The sequence below is a fragment of the Panthera pardus genome, unplaced genomic scaffold, assembly GCF_024362965.1.
Source record: "Panthera pardus isolate Hobbes unplaced genomic scaffold, ASM2436296v1 HiC_scaffold_16, whole genome shotgun sequence".
Classification (NCBI taxonomy): domain Eukaryota; kingdom Metazoa; phylum Chordata; class Mammalia; order Carnivora; family Felidae; genus Panthera; species Panthera pardus.
The window spans coordinates 94,539,390-94,551,330 of record NW_026526721.1 but is presented as its reverse complement, the minus strand read 5'-3'; the positions used below and the strand labels follow the sequence as shown (position 1 = coordinate 94,551,330).

Sequence of the window (11,941 nt, the reverse complement as noted above, 5' to 3'; positions counted from 1 at the left end):
TGCAGGCAAAAGTCATATTATATACCTGACGACATATATGTGGCAGGAAGATGTCCCTGGCCAAGCTCTGTTTTGATCTGGTTCTGTTTGATGCTAGTTGCCTTTGCTGATGGGCGTGGTGTTGTAGAAATAACTATTTCATATTTTCTTGAGGGTGATGTCAAATTTTGTCTGATTCTCTTCCCACACCACCCTTGGTACTGAGGATCCCTCAGAGAGAGACAGTTGTTTGTCTTTGGCCTGGCCATCAGTCCACGTCTCCACCCTTCTCTCTCAATGGGTATCACCTCACCTGGCCCTGGCAACCCTGTAACTCCTCTTTCTGCTACAATGTCTGTACTTCTTTGCATGATGTCATCAAAATTGTTGAGGTATGTTCCACACCCTCTGAGAGTCCTAGGGGACTGAGCTGTAGCTGTTCCAACTTTCATTTTCTTACATGGCATGATGCATTATAGTTCTTCCTAATTCGGATAAGTGGTCCAAACTGGAAAGTTTAGAGGGCCATAGGTGCAAGGAAGAAAGTGGTCAAGCATATCGACACCTTCTGGTGTCTGAAATTCCCATCGTTAGAGTTAAGACTTTAGGTTAAAATAGCACGGAAGGCCATTATTACAATGCAAGCATTTCTCAAGAGAAGTCATTAACATTGGCACATCTGCATAGAAGAGAATCATAAAAGCTAATTCTGAAGGGATGAGAATTTCTTTGATAAGTCTCGTATATGAAATGTGAGAGGGAACTAACTTGTCTGGTTCCTACTATAATATACTCACTTTTAAAATCCGTATTTTATTTAACCTTCCCGTCATCAACTTTAGGTTCACATCCTTGTTCTCACCTCACAGTAATTTGCCAAAGGACACACGGTAAATGGCTGTGGCAAGGTGTATTATTGTTCAACATATTTGCTATCCTTTGTTGGGTTAAATATCTCTGCTCTGTTGATGTTAGATTCAGTGGTATAACTGGTTTGGTCAGTAAAATATGAATGGAAGCGATGAGAGCAGAAAATTTTAAAGCCAGCATATGATTTCATTGTATCTTCTCCTTCTTCCACAAGGTCAGTTTCCTAAACAGAGGCTGCTCCTTTAGCCTGGGTCTTGAGCTGAAGAAAACATGAAACAGAACTGCAGCTGACCTACAAATGATGTGTAGACTGAGTGAGAAATAAACCTTTGTTATTGCAAGCCACCAAGATTCTGGATTTGTTTGTTACTGCACCATAACTTAGCCTGAGCTGGTTAATACAGTGACCGAAACAGGATTCAAACCCAGGCCTGTCTGACTTCAAAGCCCATGCTTTTTTCTCTTCTAGCACGCCTCCCTGTTGGGAGGACACAGAGGCCTAGTCACTACTTCTGTGCCACATGTAGCACCTCCTCGTCCCTCCTTCACCTCCTTCCACAAATGCCCACTGGGAGCTTGGGAAAGTTTCCGGAGGGCACAGCCATTCCTGGAGGAGCCCTGCCTAGGCCTGAATGTCATGTAAGCTCAGAGCAGATCTGATTCCCCAGTTTCACATTGGCCTCCCCCTTCTTGGAAGCACTAAAACAGGGAGGAAGGGACAAGTGATGACAGTAAGGAGTTCCATGCTGCCCTTCCAGGCGCTCTCTGGCTCAGCTGAAGGGGAGCTGGTATGATCTGGTGGACAGACAGGCACTGAGTGGTGTGAAGCTTTCCGTTCCCGGCTTCCTCCCTACCCCTGGGGTCACTGGAAAGTTTTTCATCCCAGATTAGATGTGAACACTTTTCTGTAGGAAGGGGAAGGTCTAAGGGCCTCTCATTCAAAGCAAATAGGTGTTCTAATGAGAACTAGACTGGGCCTTCGGGCAAAATGGAATTTTGCTACTTAGATTGACTGGTTAAGTCAGGCCAGTGGGGAGAAGGAAACAGATAAAACAACAACAACAACAACAACAACAACAACAACAACAAAACAACACCTGTCTGTTTCTGGAGCTCAGCTAATCCAAAAAGTGATCCCGACATTTTTTTTTTTTTCCTGCTCAAACACATGTGGCCATATTCCTCCAGAAATTTAAACTGAGAAAATGAGAGCTGACAACTTTCTTTGTTTGGATCCCCCCTAGGATTCTGTGCCACCTGGGTCAATGGCCTGGAGAATTGTCCTGAAGATTCACCTCCTCTGGCATCTGTCACAGGAACTAGTCAATCAGGGAACAGTGGTAGGGGCTGAGTCCACTGTTACACTGTGACCACAGCTTCCATTTTGGGGGGAAAGGAGGTCTGTGTGGTCAACTTGCAGCCCACCAGCTTCACATTTGTTTTGCTTTTAAATGGTCTTTGGGTGGCTACATAATCTTCCCCAAGGGATTGATCACATAGAGGAGCTGATTGGCACTTGAGTTTCTTGGGTCTCTTCCTTTCCTGGATTCAGGGCACCAAAAATACCATTTGTGCTGTTTTACCATGTATCCCTTTGAGATACCCATAAGACGGACATTTTGAAGGAAACCTAATAGTCAACGCTGATATGTAAGTGATTTTCAAAATGGAAGAAGACGCCAAAATTCCCTTTGTTTCATGATATGTATATTTGCCCCTGACTCATTTACCAGGGGGGCTTTCCCTCATTGTATGGCTCCCCATTTCACCATCTGAGCAACAAAAACACATCTTCTTAGCCCTGATACTCTCAAGGTACCTGACAATTACAGTCGACTGGGCCACATGACCAGCTCCAGTGGATCCGACTGGTGTTTCAGTTTTTTGTTTTGTTTACTTCTGCACAGTAGTAATAGCCAGCTTTTGAAGAGGGCTTCACTGCTCCTACAGTGCTTTCATATACATTGCCCAATCAAGCGCTCGCAGTTCCTGAGGAGTGGGTTGAACAGAACGTTGTTAGGAACTCCTGTACAGAGCAGGTCAGACAGAACTTTCTCCGTCGTATTGTGTGGAGCTGGGAGGTTAAGGACTACATCACTTTGGTGTGATTCTGAATCATGTGCTCTTCTATCTATTGGACATGTACACAGAATGAGAAAAAAATGAGGAAAGAGAGAAGAAGAAATTGGGCAAGAAGAAACAAGTAAGGAAGATGGGTCAGGGTGTTAAAATAACAGGTGAAGTATCTAACCAACTGGAAGCTTCGGTTGGCTGGATTGAGTACTCCCTCAGGCAGACATGATGGTTTTCTTTTCTGATCTATGGCAAGCCCTAAAAAGACCTGGGCTCTTTGTAGGGGCACTCACTTAAATATTCACTGCCTGAGTTGATTAACAAGGATGACTTATAATGCCTTCTCCTGGATGGAGGGATTATTACATTTTTATGGGTATGAGTCCCACTCACTTGTTCTTGTTATAAAATGACTGGTAACAAATAAAACTTTCCAACAATCTAATATTCTCTTGCCTAGGCAACTTCAAGTAGCATTAGAGATACTATTTTTTCACTAAATTGATTGAATTCATGAGTTGCCTTAGTATGGTGGGGAGATACGCATATCACATTATAATTTAGTGAACGAATTGTTTTCCCAAACTCCATACAGACAGACCCTGCCCACAGCACCTGGTACGGTAACTATGGCAAGGACTAACTGTTGTTTGCTTCCTCATGGATTCTTAATTTTCTTTTTTTTCTTTAAATAGGAGATTGTGCCTAGGAATCTCTAGGAAATCTCACTCAGGGGCTCCTGGATGGCTCAGTCAGTTAAGCATCTGACTTCGGCTCAGGTTAATTATATTATATATAAATTATCTCACAGGGTCATGTTTTTGAGCCCTGTATTGGGCTCTTTGCTGTCTGCACAGAACCCACATTGGGTTCTCTGTCTCCCTCTCTCTGCCCCTCTCCTGCTCTCTCTCTGTCTCTCTCTTTCAAAAATAAATCAACATTAAAAAAAAAAAGAATTTCACACATTAGCTTCTATATTAACTTTGACATTTAATTGTGTGCTGCCTTTAACATTGTTTCTTCTCTTTCCTTCAAGCATATATGGCTTAGCTCACTGACTCAAATGAAAACTCAAAGACAGTGTTGTGAATTAATTGTGTCCCCCAAAATTCGTATGTTAAAACCTTTAAAATATGACTGTATTTGGAGAGAGGGTCTTTAGAGGAGGTAATGAAGTTAAAATGAGGCTGTTAGTCTGGACCCTAATCCAGTCTAACCGTGTCCTTTTAAGAAAAGGAGATTAGGACACACAAAGAGACATCAGGGATGAACAACATGGGAGAAAAGGTGGCTGACTGTAGGCCAAGGAGAGAGGCCTCAGAAAAAACCAACCCTGTTGGTACCTGGTCTTCCAGGCTTCCAGAACGGCAGGAAAATAAGTCACCTGCTGGTGGTATTCTGTTACGGAGGGCCCAGCAAATTAATACAGATAGTGACCTCTTCTATTTCTCTGATATATCTGCCCCATTGTGTCATGCAAAATGCTCAGGACACAATTTAGGCAGCACTTAATAATACTAGCTGTATTTATTTTCCTTTTTATCCTTTATGTATTTTAAAAAAATCCATTCATGAAGCATTTAACGTAATTTGCTTCATATGCAGTCATTTTGGTTTGTTGGCAAATGGTTCTCTATCCTCATTAGCGAAGACTTAGTTATTTGTTTGCATGGATAATATACATAAAAGGTAAGTATTTAAACAGCATGAAAGATGATACAGTGAAAGATGATACGCTCACTCACACCTCAGTCTTCCAGTTCACTTCCTTAGAGGCAGCCATTATTACCAGTTGTCTGTCTTTCCAGATAAATCTTTGCTCAGAAACATGTCTCTGCATGTGAGTGTCTAATATACACATCTGTATTATAGATATATAGTATATATATTTATGCAAATCCATGCTTTAAAAAAATCTATATATAGATATAAATATATATCCTCCTCTGACTTTCTTTTTTTATTTTATTTTGTTTATATCAAATGATGGTATAATGCACATGTTTCTACTTTTTGTTAATAGTCAGATGTCTATTTAAAAGAAAAAATATGGAACACTTCATGCAATTTGTGTGCCATCCTTGCTCAGGGGCCATAATAATCATCTCTGTATTGTTCCAATTTTAGTATATGTGCCACTGAAGCGAGCGTGACATGTTTCTACTTTAAAAAAAATTTTTTTTTAACGTTTATTTATTTTTGAGACAGAGAGAGACAGAGCATGAACGGGGGAGGGTCAGAGAGAAGGAGACACAGAATCTGAAACAGGCTCCAGGCTCTGAGTGGTCAGCACAGAGCCCGACGCGGGGCTCGAACTCACGGACCGTGAGATCATGACCTGAGCCGAAGTCGGACGCTTAACTGACTGAGCCATCCAGGTGCCCCTGTTTCTACTTTTTAAAGAAAACTAACTCAGCAATAAATCTTGGGAATTGTTGCACATAAGACATAGAAATCCATCCCATTCCTTGTAACTTATTTTATAAAAATTTATTTTTTTTAATTTGTTGAGAGAGAGAGAGAGAGAGAGAGAGAGAAAGAGAGAGACTCTTAAGCAGGTTCCATGCCCAGCACAGAGCCCAACATGGGACTCGATCTCAAAAACCCTGAGATCCTGACCTGAGCTGAAATTGAGTCAGATGCTTAGCTGACTGAGCCACCCAGGCACAGCACACTTTGTTGCAGTTATTTTAAATATATTGTCCTCCTTGTTTCCTCCACCCTAACCAACACACTTTCACACAGACATCCTCATGGAGCACAAACAGGAAATATAACTTTTACAGATGCTCATCTTGCTGTCATTTCCTGATAGGAATATTTTTAAAAATTTTAGATGTTTATTTATTTTTGAGAGAGAGAGAGAGAGACAGAGCACGAATGGGGGAGGGGAAGAGAGAGAGGGAGACACAGAATCCGATGCAGGCTTCAGGCTCTGAGCTATCAGCACAGAGCCCAATGTGGGGCTCGAACTCACAAACCATGAGACCATGACTTGAGCCAAAATCGGATGCTTAACCAACTGAGCCACCCAAGCGCCCCTCCTGATAGGATATTTGAGTGAAGAAGCATTGAATCAGGCACTAAAGCCATAAGCATTAAACAGAAGGGCACAATTTTTAGGCAGCCCAAATAAGCCAGAGTAGTAACAGTGAGACTTTCTCAGGCTAGCACCATGCATTTCTAGTAGGTACAGTAACTTCAGGTATGTACCAGCAGCCATATTTATAGCCCATGCTCCCTCTGACGATTGTGCAATTAATATTGGACCGAGAAATAATAATAATTTTTAAAAGAATCATACATAAATAAAACACACTAGAAAACCAAAGTGTTTTTTTCCTGTTTCCTATTCGTTCTTGTTCATTTGTATACATACTTTGATAGTTTTAATTATAAATCAGAGCAATTATGTATTCTGCTGTTGCCTCTTAAAATGAATCATAAACATTGTTGCTTGTTACTATGTCTACACAATAATAATTTTATATGGTTGCATAATAGTCCATCCAGTTGATGTATTGTTTCCTCTAATTAAAAAAAGGGAAAATTGTATTATATGAGCTATAATTAAATAAAACTTAAAAGAACATCAATCTGACACATATTAATGATAGGCATAAATGTTATTGAGCTACAAGGCAATTGACTATAAAATAAACAGCAGCTCACATAAATTATAATTAATATTCTCTTTACCCTGTGAAACCAAAGCTTTCTGGGGGAGAGGCTACAGAAAAGGAAACTTTTCAGAAGTCCTCCTGAAAAAGGAACAGAGTTTTCTATTCTTTTAAGAGTTGGTTTCAGGAAATGAGGCTGCAAATTCTTTTTTCCCTTCGTGTGGCAAAACCTCTACTTGCACAGAGGTGGGGGGAACAGAATCTGCCTCAGTCAGATTAGGTTAATCAGAATGTTTTCCTAACAACTAGCCACAAAATAGGAATAACTAATGTCCTTTAATTAATTAATTTAATCAACAGATATTTATTGAGCACCAGTTATATGCTGGATGTGAGATACATAGGCAAGAAGAGAACCTCTGCTCCTGTCTAGAACGTTGACGTTGTCCTTACTAGAACAGTAATCAAATGAGTGATAAAATAATGACAGGTTTTAGAAAGTGCTAAGAAAGAATAAACAGGGTACTGTCACAGACAGAAATGAAGGTGGGGTATCCTTTGGATAGGTCATCAGAGAAGGTCTCTCTGTAGAAGTCACACTGACACTGAAACTTGAAGAAGAGTCAGCCACACAAACGGTGGTGGGGGGGGGGGGCGGTAAAGGGAACCAGAGGGGCAAAGACTGTAAGGCAGGATCACATGTAGCATGTTAATTCGGCCAGTGGGACTGCAGTGCACTGGACCAAAAGAAGTGTGACCCCAGGCAAGGTGAAGAGGAGGGCAAGGGGCTCATCATGAATGCCTTAGGACCCCATAGCACGAGCCTAAGATTTCATCTGAAGCACAGTGAAGAGACAGGTATAAGTTTTAAGCAGGTGAACAGTGTAATTCAAACCACGTTTTGAAAAGAACCTTTGGCTGCAGTGCAGAAACTAGATTAGAGGGGGGTCAGAAATGGAAGTAGAGAGAGTAATTATGAGGTTATTCGTGTTGCCCCCACGAGAGGTGACAATGGCTGGAACCTCAGTGGTGACAGTGGAGATGGGGCCGGTTGGATCTCAAAGGAAACAGAGCTGACAGCTGAAATGATGGTGAGGGATGAGGAAGAAGGAAGACGCCAGTAATGACCACTGGGTTTTGCGGGGAGCACCAAATTCAGAAGTGGAAAGCAGGGATTAAGGGTTATCTTTGGAGGGGCGCCTTGGTGGCTCAGTCAGGTGAGCATCCAACTTCGCTCAGGTCTTGATCTCGCGGTATGGTTGGTGAGTTCCAGCCTCGTCTGGGGCTCTCTGCTGTCAGTGCAGAACCCATTTCAGATCCTCTGTCCCCCTCTCTCTCTTCCCCTCCCCTGCTTGCGCTCTCTGTCTCAAAAATAAACATTAAAATAAAAGAGTTTTCTTTGGATATTTAAATTGGAGATGTCTTATAAGGCATCCAAGTGGAGTTGTCAGCTAGGTGTGAGATCCATTTGGGAGTTGTCAGCAGCCTGATATTTAAAGCCGGAAGACTGGATGAGACTCTGAAGAAGGGTGTGCGGTTGAGGAAGGGAAGGGGGCCCGGGGACTGAACCTGTGACCTTCCTCCGTGTCCAACCATGTCAGGAAGTAAATCCCCACCTGCTGGAACCCTCAGCTCTCTGGAGATTCGTAATGGATTCATTATTAACTGACCCCCTCAATGGTCAGGGAAATTCTCCAGGGAAATATTTTTCTTTCAGATCTTATAGTTTCTTTTCTGCATTTTCCTCTAGTCCTGGCACCTCCTGGACCTAGGAACCCTCCTATGAGGAAAAGACAGGGCAAGTGTGGGTGAGGTTTTTCATGCTCAGGGATCAGGTAGGTTGTCACCTTACGCAGTTGTAAGTTGGAAAGTCTGCACAGCTGCCAGAGTATTTTGCCATTTGTTTCTCTGTTTTCATGGATGTAAGTAACTATTGCGGGTATTTCCTGAGAGCCAGAATCCCCAAAGCTCCTATATCTGCATCTTCTAGTAGCTCCTGGGTCAGCCCTAGGTGCTCTGTAGTAAGCCTGCAAAGTAGGACGCCGAAAGGTGGCTTTGGAAGCATAAAGCCCAAGCCTCCCATTTTACAAATGAAGGAATTGACTCACCCACTAACACCCATGAGATGAAGCATATTTCAGGTTTCATTTTATCAACCACTGATAAACTTCTTTGATTAAGGGGAGCCCATCAACTTACATTTAATCCAAGAGATGATTTACTTACTTCGGCCCCTAAGAAAAGACCAATCTAATGTTTAAAACCTCTATCATTTGGAAAAGGAATGAAGAGCATTTCCAGGCCCTGAAGCATGCTAAGAAACCCCCTACTGGGGTGTGTAGTGGCTCAGTTGGTTAAATGTCCGATTCTTGATTTCAGATCATTTGATCTCAGGGTCTGTGAGTTTGAGCCCCGTGTTGGGCTCTGTGCTGACAACTCAGAGCCTGGAGCCTGCTTCCGATTCTGTGTCTCCCTCTCTCTCTGCCCCTCCCCTGCTCGCATTCTCTCTCTCTCTCTCAAAATAAACAAACATTAAAAAAACAAAACACAAAAAACAAAACCCTCCTACTAATGCTTCACTTTTCCCTGCATGAAGAATTGGTAGATTCTGTTATCCAGGGTCACCTTCAGTTTTAGACACTGAATCTGTAGAAGCTCAGAGTACTCTGTATTGTGAATGACCACGAGAAAAGCAAAAGGACTTAGAAATTAGAGATATAGGTTTTGTATTGGCATATGGAAACCCAAATCGTATATAAAGGGCACCACCTCTACATGGCCGAATAACAATAGATTGACATGTGCTGAATAATTGATAAAGCTCGCCCTTCCATAAAGCCTGGTTTTATACACTAAAAACAGAGGATGTGAGGAGTTCAGTGGGAAAGACCCTGTTTAATCTCTTCTGAGCAATATCTGATGAGACAAACACACGTTAGTTTCTGATTCTGTCCCTTCTCTGCCTGACGTTTTGCCCCTGATTTAGGTGAAGAAGTGTCTCAGTTCCCGTTTGTGATTTCAGTGAATTGAGGCACATACTCTTCCTCCTAGAATATCAAGATTCATAGATTTGGGGGCCAGAAGGAGCTTGAGAGATAATTCAGTGCATCTCTCTTCGTTTCTGAAAACAAAATCAGAGAGGTAAGGGGCTTGACCAAAATTACACAGTGATTAGAGATGGGCCCACTATCCAGGACTCATGACGGACAACGGCACTTTTCCTGCCGTTTGAACTAAGCTGGTGGAGAACTGCTCCTGATATGACATGGGTAGGATTATATTTTCCTTGTAAATTATGCATTTTATACAGGTTTGAATTTTATTCTATTAATTTTTTTGGAACTTAGGAAAAAGAAAAAACTATCATGCATGGGATCACTCTCAGTATTTTTAAAATATTTCTTCCCAGGTTTTTTTTTTTCCCCTGTGCATATTTTAAAATAATTATTACTTAGTACATACACAGTTTTCATTTTTTCAGTTGATATATTGAACATTCCTAATGGATACAGAATAGCCAGAAAAATGGATATACTATAATTCACTGAATGTCTCTGTGGATTTTGAGGGTTTAGGGTGATTCCTTTTTTTGCTACAGTATGTAACAGGATTGTATGATATATAAATATTTTAAAGCATATAGCTTTTCTGATAGATTATTCCCTTAATATGGAACTCCAGAAACAGAATTAGAAAGCCATGGATATTACTATTTAAAAAGACACAAGGTCGACAAGGTCAGCCCAGTTAACTGTTGCTTTACAACATTGAGCATTATCATTAAAAATATTTGCTAAATTCCTCATTTTGGTAGATGTGATTTCTCAAAGCACTGTCTAGTTATGTCCTTTGTCCATTTAGTTATTGATGTCAGGTTTTTATTGGTTTTTACTAGTGTTTGAATATGAGAACATAATCACTCTTTTCCTGTCACATTTGGGGTAATAATTCCTCCCAGACTATGGTCTACTGCATATTTTAAAATAGAGAGTAGAAATTGGGTTAATAAACATGCCATCTCATGCTGCATCTTCTCTGCTTCAAAGGTGCTCAGGGGGCACCTGGGTCGCTCAGTTGGTTAAACATCCGACTTTAGCTCAGGTCATGATCTCATGGTTCGTGAGTTCAAGCCCTGCATAGGGCTCGCTGCTGTCAGCTCAGAGCCCCTTCAGATCCTGGGGACTCCCTCTCTTTCTGCCCCTCCCCCACATGTTCTCTCTCTCTCTCTCTCTCTCAAAAATAAATAAACATTAAAAAAAAGTGCTCAGAAGGTGGGGCAGGGGGAATGGAGAGAGAGAGAGAGAGAGAGACAGAGAGAGAGAGAGAGACAGAGAATATTCTAAGGCAATGAATTCTGGATTCTAAGAAACATCGGGCAGTTCGGTTATTCTATGTAAACAGATTGCACAGGTTGTTCATGTGAAAAGCGGAAATGTGCCGACCACATTTCAGGCCCTGTGAAGCTGAAAAGGTCAACCAGCCCCTGTATGCAATGAAAAACAAATTCTGCTCATCCACACAGAGAGGTAGGTTTCAATTAAAAACCACACAGAGTGGGTGAGTAATTTCTTAATATATTCCACTTGTAAATGAGAAGCAAAAACACTCATTAGTAATCCTTAAATCCGTGGTGAGTCAGCACTGTCCACAGAAAACAAATATATACCACCCTGCTCACACTGAAGGGGAAAAGAGATTCACATGAACTTTTCCCCCCTTTTGTTGTCAGATATGCTTTTCATGTTTTTAAAAACCTATCAAAAATGATATCATCACATTGTCCCTCTGGGTCTGTTGCTGCATTTGTAAACTTTAATATTTTTCTGGTTAATATTTTATAAAGCAGGCAAACTCATAAAATGCAAGCTGTCAGGAGCCTTCAAGATAACATCAGCCCCTTCCTCCCCCCACCACCCCCACCCAGTCACTTAAGTGGAAGCTTAAGCCACATGGCTGGAAGTAAAAAGAAAAGAATTCTAATTTCCCAAGATGGTTAGATTTACTCTGATTCACAGGCAAAAAGAGAAGAAGGAAGGAAGGAAGGAAGGAAGGAAGGAAGGAAGGAAGGAAGGAAGGAAACAAGAAAGCAAGCAAGGAAGCTATCTCCCCTACTAGAAAAAAGCTGCTTGAGGTTAGGGACCCAGAATAGACATGTCAAAGTGTCCCCAGAACCCGATGCAGCACTGGGTAGACAGTTCTGAACATGTTTGAATGGCAAATAAATGATTGGAGCGGTACTGCCTTGGAGGGTGGATATCTCCTGTGTGTACCACCAGGTCCATTGTCCACCTTCTAGCTACTTCTCTGCACCAGAGGCTGACCTGCACAAGCCACATCAATGAACTCCTTTCCCTCTGGCTTTCCAGGTGAGTCAGCCAGTGAATCCCAGAAGAAGCTTG

At 41.7% G+C, this 11,941-nt stretch overlaps 1 non-coding gene across 1 annotated transcript; it reads right to left on the bottom strand.

Moving 5' to 3' along the window:
- Positions 1 to 4,965: 4,965 nt before the first annotated feature.
- On the bottom strand, positions 4,966 to 5,071 carry LOC128777440 (U6 spliceosomal RNA). Its single transcript, XR_008422700.1, has one exon. It is a non-coding gene; the product is annotated as a U6 spliceosomal RNA (small nuclear RNA).
- Positions 5,072 to 11,941: the final 6,870 nt, after the last annotated feature.